Raw genomic sequence first — 8370 nt, 5'->3', positions numbered from 1 at the left:
GGATTGACTCGTCGTGACTCTTTATTTACAATGCAAATAGCCAAAAATGGAAAGTGACGTGGTGTAGCACATACGTACTACGTTTCGTCGGAAAATTGCGTGACAATTTCTCCAACTTCGGTCAATTCGACAGTTTATCTTTCGCCGCTTTATTACATTTGCTCAGTGCGGATGGTACGCTAATGCAAACGTTTTTCTTTAAAGTTCTACGCCACGTGTCCTCATTTGCTCCATCTCTCACTCATATTCTATCCACCCCCCTCCTCCCCCCCCCCGCTCAGCGAACTACATTGAGCAGATGCGCGATCGATGTTACCAATGGGCCGACCGCTAAATCGTAGCGTGTGTTGTTCGTGTGTACTCCGGTTGCTCGAAGTCACAGCACTAACACTACAGATAAAATTAACAGAAGCGACCGCGCCAAAAAGGGCAAACTTGCTAAGCTTGCGTAAATATAGTCATTCTATCTCGCAGAATGGGCGTTTTAAGCTTCGAGATTTCGGCGTCTGAACTCGTCTAATTAATTCCACAAACCAAATGAATTCTACATATATTCTTCCTGATTTACTCCTTCTTTTTCTTCACTTTGAATTTTATTCCTAAATGGAACACAGTACCAGGAGTTTATATCTTCTCCTCATTTACGATATGTTTGGTACGTTGCTGCTGAGTCGTTTCACAACAAACGGACGAGCTTATTATTCAGATTATGTACATATAAGATTACGATTACAAGAAATTCTAAAAGAATTTTAAATGATTGATGAAAGAAATAAAAGAAGATTCATCAGAAGAAGATAAGAAGATAGTAAAAGATGATGCAAGAACCATATGATAGAAAAGGCTTGATGGAGAAGGATAAAGGCAGAAATTAGAGGAGAGAAAGAGAGAGAGAGAAGCCAAGGCCCAAATTAAATTACAGTACCATAAAAGAAGATATGATTAGAGATAGTAATCTATTTCTTTCAATCCTCTTTCTCGTATCTTTTTTTTCTATCTTGCTAGTATACGACATTTCATCATTAGCGAGCAAGCTGAGCGTTTTACGGCGATTCAATTTGCCTTCCGCGCTCTATTTATTTTCTTTATCCGCGAAACATATCTTTAAAGTGATGACATAATCGCGAATAATGTATCGCATTCTAGTTGTGTGCGTATAGCTACGTGGAAATAGACCATCAAAAGCCGAAAACACAGGTGGACGAAGAGTCGGGCACTTCCGGTAGTCGTTAGTAGCGTCGATAAAAGCATCAGGAAGATAATATCGTTCGCACACGTACGATCTGGAGGAAGGTGAAGTAATGGTTAAGGTCACCTTCCGATAATTTCGCGATTCTCCCTTAATAGTTAAAATGCGGCGATCAATAATTAAAGAATACCGATAGCATCGATGTGATATCGTGTCGTTTCACTAGCAGATCTCATTGAAAACATATCGCGTATCCGGCATGTGACATATATCCAGGATACATCCGGAGAATTGTAAGGCACTAGAGCGGGAAAAGTTCATGAAAAAAATAAATAATAAAAGTGATTTTTTTATTCCAAACAGAAGTTTTCAAACGTTGTTGTTGCGAACATGAGATCGTTACAGTGTAACGATCAACATCAGGGATTTCGCGATATGTAATTATCTGACACTGAGTCGTTATTTTTTATAAATTTTGTTATTATACTTTTCTAAATCGTGTTACAAGTTTACAAAAAAAAGAAAACCTGTCACATTTAATTTTTGATTCATATATAGACAATGTCGTCACGTTGTTCAAAACTTTTTAGAGTGTCATTGCGACGAATACGATTATGGTGAGACTGGTCTGGCAAATCTTGAAAATAGCATTCTCGATATATATGAAATCAAGCTGAAACATACGTACTCTTTCAATACTGGCCCTTCGCGTGGTCACTGGTCGTTCAGTTGTGAAAACTTAATTCGTCGATTTGCTTCACTGTGTTATTTTTCGTCTATCTATCAGCCGATATTCGGATTTATTGGATAGACTTTTGCGTCAATCTTTTACGTGTAAAAATAGAATTTCGCAATATATTCCATAAACGTTTGATATAAGGTAACCAGACATATCTAAGCTTTGTGATTTTTTTCTAATTTTTTGCTGAATCCAAAATTTTTTGAAAACTGTTAGATTCAAAAGAGAAAACATTTCTGAACATTTTACTGTTTGGAATGACTTTTACTAACTTTTTTTTTGAGATTCTTGTTGTGGCATTTTGATTTACACATTTTGAAACATTCCAAGTATAATATATTACAAAAATTATGGAACATTTCTTCAATTTATTTTATGGTACCCAAAATTTAATTGTTACTCACAGATATAATAAAAATAGACTGAGCGTCCTTTGGTGTGAAAGTTAGGTAAAAAAAGACAGAGAGCAGATATTAGAGAGTAAAATATTCACACCTTATTTCCTCTCCCTCCTCTCCCCCCACTCTTTTCTCGTCAGAAAGAGAAAGCTACATGACATCCATTATCCTTTTCTATCTGGTCTTCACGTTTTAAACCTCAAGCTCGATCTATTCTTATTATATCCATGGTGCTACAATCGACAGAATATATATGAAGTTTGTTTTTTATTTCTGCACTACTCTGCTAGTTCAAAAAGTGTATCTTAAAATGTTTTCTGTTCTCAAAATGGCGTCAAAGACGCTTTTTTTGTTCCAGTGCAACAGAACTCAGTGAACGAGTTCACTGTACTGCATTGTGGTCTGTTTTTTGTTCCTGCACTAGTCTGTTGTAGAATTCTCTTTCTCGCTTTAGATAAATATCGAACGTATATCTATCTCACTTTAAGTTCCAAAAGTGTATACTAGTTCAGACACAGAAAACAGACCTTTCGAGTCAGCGCAAGCAATAGAAGCATTAGTGTACATTAATCCAGCTACAGACTTTGTACAAATAATGCAAAAATTTATGAGAAATAAAATGATAAATATATAAATGATAATAAACCTACATGCGAAAACATTTTGTATCATCTTAATTATTAAAAATTTTTTTAATGATGGAATTGCATTAATACTTTCATTTTCATCACACGAATCTAATACTTCCATGTAAACAATATGGGATGCCATTTTTATCTTGCATTAGAACGTTTTTTATTTCTTGCCTACATTTTTACACATGTCAGTTTTGGATTGCACCAGTTCAGTTCAATTTAGTTCAGTGTAATCTTCGTGCAAGAAACAAACTTATGATTATCTATATAAATTATTTATGATAAAAGTGGTGAGAATTACGAAGAAAGAAAAAAAATATCTTGTACATCAAAAATGTAGACATAATAAAATGATTGAACAAAGAATTCACATGTTTGAATAAAGGAACATAACTCGTACAGCACAGAAATTTGTAATAACATTACTACGACATTTCAACGTTGCATATTGCAATACAATATTGCAGAAATATTGCGAAGACTTCTTTTTGCAATATTACTTCAGCAATGTTGCAACAGTATTTTTAAAATATTTTTAACAAGAGACACAAGAGTCATCTTGTTCTTATTCAAAAATCAGTAAGAAACAAAGACAAGAATGATTCTTGTCACTGTGTCGATTTATGCCTCTACTAGAAAGCTCACTTTGAGTATTAAGCCTTGTATATATATTGATTTACAATCCAATAAAGTAAGAAGAATAGGAATTAATGATCACGTTTACACAGTACATTTAATCAGATTTCATAACATCTGCAGTTATGAAATTGACCAATCTCAACTATACTCTTCTGAAAAATGGCTGGTTAGTTTCTAACTACGAATATTATTAAACCCGATTAATGTGCATTTCTACCAATATATTAATTTTAATCTCAATTCAACTTATCTTCATCTTTTTCTAATTCTAAAGATTAGAAAAAGAAGAGTAAGTTGAACCGAGATTAAAATTAATTTACATTAATGGAAACAGATATAAGGTATAAACGTAGTCAATGTCTATAATTTATAAGAATTGTATAATTTATAGACATAAAACAATTAGAAGAAATAAATATAATACAATGGATACAATATACGTATAGGCCGTGTTCCGATATGCACAGCCATATACACTGAAAATTTATATTTCACATTACGTATGCTGTAGATTTTCAATATTGGCAGTGTATATCAGAATACGCCTATAAAATATAAAGAATTAATTATAAAGTCATATTTTATTTGTATTCATTGTATATTACATTTAATTTCTACTTCTAATTTTTTATATTTAATTAAATTTATATAGTACATCTTATAAATATTGCAATAACGTTGTAATATTACAGCAATGTTGCTGCATTATTACAATGTTTCTACAATAATACTGCAAATATTCCTCCACTATGCGCAAAATATTGCATATATATTATGTTGTAATATTGCATATATATTATGTTGTAATATTGCTGCAATATTACGTATCAATATTTTTTAAATGGACCTTTTTACGTTGCTGTAATATTGCAGCAACGTAAAAAGATCCATTTAAAAAATTGCAATAAAATTGCAGCAATATTTCGCAATATTTTTGCAATGTATGTAATATATATGTTGCAATTTGTTGCAATCTTGCAATGAAATATTTTTGTAATGTTGCTGCAATATTTCTGTGCTGTATGGAAATTAAATATAAGAACGAGATAATAGATTTAATTGTTTATTTTATATCACACTAACTCCAACGATTTCCTATCGAATGTAAATAATATAATTTATAGTGCCTGTACATAATTGAGTGACGTGCACGCTTAAATCGATAATGTATTAATTAGTGTATTCCTTTTATTATCTAAACCCCCTATGAATGATATGTCATCCGGTTATTTGTTAGTTTATTAGACCTTAATCAACTTTAATGGAAATTTATCAAAAAAACAGTGATTTTTTTCTATTTATAGTAGAATATACTATTTGTATACACATTTATCATATTCACACAAATCGCGACACACATACACTTTTATTTAATCCTTAGTATACGCGATTGAGTCATCTGTGTTCTATATATTTCTTTTCTTTGAAATACTAGAAACTAAATAATTAATTTTTATCTCTTTTCTTTTTATTTAATATAAATATAAATTATTTTGCAATTATTTTCTAAAGATGTTAAGTACACTATATATGTAGAATTACTTAATAATTTTTGAAAATTTATAAAAGTGATGAAAATTAATCCGGGACATGAACGACCCACCGTAATAAAGGATCAAAATTATTATGTATACTAAATTAATCTTATTATTTCATTAAGGTATTATATTTACATTAAAATTCTAAACAATTTTATAATTTTATTTATCAATGAATTACCTTTGTTTTCTCTGAAAATGCATGCAAATACGTGAGTGCAGTTGCACAAAACTTATTAGCAAAAAGTTCAATAATAAATATAACAGATATGTATACAATATTCTCTGTTGAAAAGCGCTTCGTTGTTGTTGACCTCCATTAAAACTATTTGGTTCCTGGTTCAGTTACATGTAAACTCGTATATACACATGTAGCTTAAGATTGCGTCTTTCTATCCTTGATGCTAACGGATTAAAACATGCGTTGTGAAATGTGAGCGCAGTACTCACAGCGCGAACAATATGTGATGTGTATCTCTTGCTGCGTTGTTAGATGCACTTGGATCCCGTATACTTACGAACTGCCTGCATGTTCTATTATTTATCCATATTTTTCCATAAAATAGAAATTTTTTATTTACAATACCGGGTTTTCGCAAATTTTGCAATATTCACGATGCGATAGTGCAGTTTCTTAAATTAAGCTTTATCAATAAAAAATTACATTATTAATTTAATAATTTTTAAACCTTTTTAAATATTTATATCATACTATCATATGTATTATTAATTCTAAAATAATAAGTTATCATATAGAAACAATATATCATAGGAATATACTTAAGCTTGACTTTTTATTTTTGTAAAAATAGAAATATCAGCTTTAGAAAATATCTCCACGCCGATATAGTTAAATATAAAAAACAATATAAAAAAACAATATAATATTCTCTTCTTTTTCCATTCTTCTTTTTCCACATGATTAATCATTTAAGAAGAATCGCACTTCTGCTGTTTTCAAAATTTCTAGCGAATATTGCATTAAGCATATTGATATACTCGTTTTTGTTTTTATTGTAACTATTAATTAGATTTTATTAAATTGAAGTATTTTGTTCTTTTTTTACAAAAAATAAATTTAAAAATTGCAATTACAACAAAAAAAATTTTAAATATAAAATTAAAATAAGGAGACAAAAGAAAGGAGCATAACAACGCTTGAAAAATTTAATTACGTTATTATTAGTATTTTTCGCATTTTTACGATTGTCTTCAGCAATTGTATAAAATAATAACATAAAAAAATTGAACATTTAAAATAAATCTTACTCAGTAAAAATAAAAAAATTACAATATAAAAATCTATAACAGACTAAGAATAAATTCAATTAAACAAAAGAAATCCTATTTTTCAAATGAAGCAGATCTTAAATGTTTAAATATTTGTGCGTGATTTATTTCTGTGTAGTCGAATGGTGAAGACGCCCGCACAGAATACAGGAGATCAGGGTTCGAAACTTGATTGAAGCGATATTTTTTCGCAATAAATTATTTGTAAGTTTAAGATTTTCATTATATATGAGATTATTAATATTCTTATAAAGATATATATTAACACAAAAAATTATTAAATTACTTAATTTAAAATGTAATATCAATACTCTTGTCCTGTTCATGATTGCGTTTCAAGATCAAAAAAGATTTCGGCGTGCGGTTTGTAGAATCAGGTATGTATATAAATTTACACACAAATATTTAAATATTAAAATCTGTTTTAACTAAGAATAAGATTTCTTCTATTTAATTGAACAAAAATTTTTATTACTTATCAATAAAAAATTATATCGCTTAATAACTTTTACACTAAATTCGCTTTAAAACTATAATAAAAAAGTAATACACATTTAAACAATTATTTTATCTTTTATGTAAATTTATAAATGCTAGAGTTGTATGATAAAAAAGAAAGTTTATTTATGAAATTTGAAGATTCCAGCTGCAATATTTTGACCTAGATTACTTGCTATGACAAATGCATTTCCTTTTCGCATTTTCTTTTCCTTGCGGACCTTCTTTTGAAGGTAAAATAAAACTACCTGAGAATTTCTTTTTATTATGTCAAGAAAGCATAAAAGCTTCAAACCTATGCATGACTTCGAAAAACGATAATTATACTTAGTAAAAAATATAAAAGTCATTAATCATTTTTTTTTTCATCGTTCTGCAAAGAAAATATTAAATCAAGGTCTTTCAAAACTTAATTACTTTACTAGAACATTCATATTTTATGACAAAATAAAGTAAGACATAAAAACTTCTTAAAATATTCATTTTCCGTTGACTCTTAGAGTTAATACTTTTATTTGTTAGAAAACGGACAACTGATTTATGAAGTGAGTATAAGAAAAAAACGAGGGGTGTGCATTCTTGCCTACCCTCTTCCATCTAAGGAATCCGACAGCGGCGACAGGTGAAAGGCCATAAAGTTCTAAAGCTATAAAACACGAAACAAAGTACAAAAGAAAAAAAGATTCCATTGCTATCTCTAACAGTTTTCAAAATAATAAACGGCTTGTAAAACTTTTTAATTTTCTACTACGTGTGCACGTATTAATAAAACACTATAAACTTTGCAACATTTATTATAAGCCATATAACTTCATAACAATCGTGTAACGGTTATATACTAAACTATAAATTGCACATCGTAATTTTGTACCAAAAGTCGCTTTGATCTTTCAAACGATATACAGCCAGACATTCATTTGAAACTTAATATTGTAGTTCCTCGACTAATTAAGGATTGAAATTTTTTTAATGTTTCAAGTATTCCGAAGATAGCGATAACAGAATCTAATCTATAAACTAAATTACATGGAAAAGACTGATTAGATAACGTGATTGTAGCATAATTACTTATTTGCTCAAATAATGACCAAATAAGTAATTATGCTACATGTTAACATAAGACATAGGATATTCTAATAACATAGGACAATTAATTGTAGCATAATTACTTATTTGCTCAAATAATGACCAAATAAATAATTATGCTACAATCATATTAACAAGACATAGGATATTCTAATAACGTAGAACAATTAAATATCTTTAGATTACAACAATTCTTTCCTTAATTACATATATAATCAATTTTATCACATTATAGATATTTAAAAATAGTGAACAAAGCACGTGCTACGAAAGCCAATAATCAATGTGATTATGCTTAATTAATTAACATAAAATGCTAAAATTTGTAAAATTTATTTTCAACAAAAATAAAGAAGAA

Source organism: Atta colombica, unplaced genomic scaffold (genome assembly GCF_001594045.1).
Source record: "Atta colombica isolate Treedump-2 unplaced genomic scaffold, Acol1.0 scaffold38, whole genome shotgun sequence".
In the NCBI taxonomy this organism is placed as follows: Eukaryota; Metazoa; Arthropoda; class Insecta; order Hymenoptera; family Formicidae; genus Atta; species Atta colombica.
This window is presented reverse-complemented; position numbering follows the sequence as displayed.